The following is a 1,470-nucleotide window of genomic DNA, read 5'->3' as shown; positions in this document are numbered from 1 at the left end:
GGAGTCAGTGAAGCGTTCATCCATACTCTCGGCTGCCAGTCCAGGTTGTGGTAGTTGTGTGGCTTGGTAATACTGGCATCACTACTGTCACACTCCGCACCTGACACTAATTTCTCAAAGACCTCGGTCCATTAGTGGTATGTGCTTGTTGTGAACAGCAGTGAGATGCAGTGTAGTGGTGACAAAGGATGAACATCTCCTGGGAGCAGCGTACTTCTCAATAGTAATTTAGCACATGCTTCCATTTGAAGGCTTTGTAGAACTCAAGACACCTGATACTACACAAATCAAAACGTTTGCTGTATCTGTGTCCGGGTCCTGTAGAGGTGTGGTGACGTTATGCAAAGGGTCTATCAAGAACCGACCTGAGTACAATTAATCAGGCGCGGTGGCGTGACTGTAGAAGCCGCAGGCCTTAAACATTTTCTGGCTCCAAACGTTCGCTACTTGTCGTGACTTCTTCTCTGCCCTCCTCCTTCCTTCCTCGAAGGTCCAAATCTTATGTCTGTCCTGTGACCGATAGAAGTTTGAGGTAAAAACGTGGCCTTAATTGTCAAAAGTGAAATTGAACCCTTGCTTCCTGGGATCGTTTTGCCAACTCCAAGTGCGCCTCTCCAATTCAGACATTTAAAGCACTTTTTTACACCTTACACAGTGTTCCTGCAGATATTGCCTCTCCTTTGGCAGATTAACAAAATTTTCAGTCGTCGTTGGTCTAACGTTCATTCTGATCTCCATCACATGTCTCAGATAGAGAATTTAGGCCAGATACGCAAATAAGACCTCCCGTGTGACTCGACTACTACAAGGTAGGCGCACGATAATGCTACACTAGTGGGTAGAAGCATAGCAAATTACTTATTTTGTCTTTGTTAAACGCAGACTACTGGGTAAAATTGACTTGCTTTCCAAAGTCGGCTGAAGTCAACCGTTTACTTTTCACATTGCTCATGAGCCACGAATATGAGAACGAGTTTGTATGGTAGGCAACATTCAAATCAGTTGTCAACTCAGGATTTAATCATCTGTTTGCAACTTTTGCTAAAAGTAGACTCTTTTGTTCTTTAATTTTTTTGTGCTTCTTTTGGTTGGAATATACAACTATTCGTTGGGGAGGTGCGTGCACAATGGTTGTTTGGGGGCGGAATTTTCTTGAACTCAGTAAAAACGAAACGGGGAGTAACATAATCCAAGCTCCTTATTTTCTGAGCACAAATTTGTTTGTAGACAGGTAGCTATATTCCATTTTTCGAAATATTTAAGCTGGATCACCTCGGTTTCTTGACTAAGCCAAATCTCCATTATCATCACCATTGTAATCGCTGTGAGTCAGTGGTCAGAGCGGCGCCACCTTGATGCTACTTTGGTCAAGAGATGTCCCAGTATTTGAAACTGGACCCCGTCACTTTCGAGATCATGGATAACATTATCTAGGTCACTGGAGACTTGTCGCTATTAATGAGTCGGGAG

Source organism: Echinococcus granulosus (genome assembly GCF_000524195.1).
Source record: "Echinococcus granulosus chromosome Unknown EG_S00308, whole genome shotgun sequence".
Taxonomy (NCBI): domain Eukaryota; kingdom Metazoa; phylum Platyhelminthes; class Cestoda; order Cyclophyllidea; family Taeniidae; genus Echinococcus; species Echinococcus granulosus.
Note: the sequence above shows the minus strand (reverse complement) of the source record.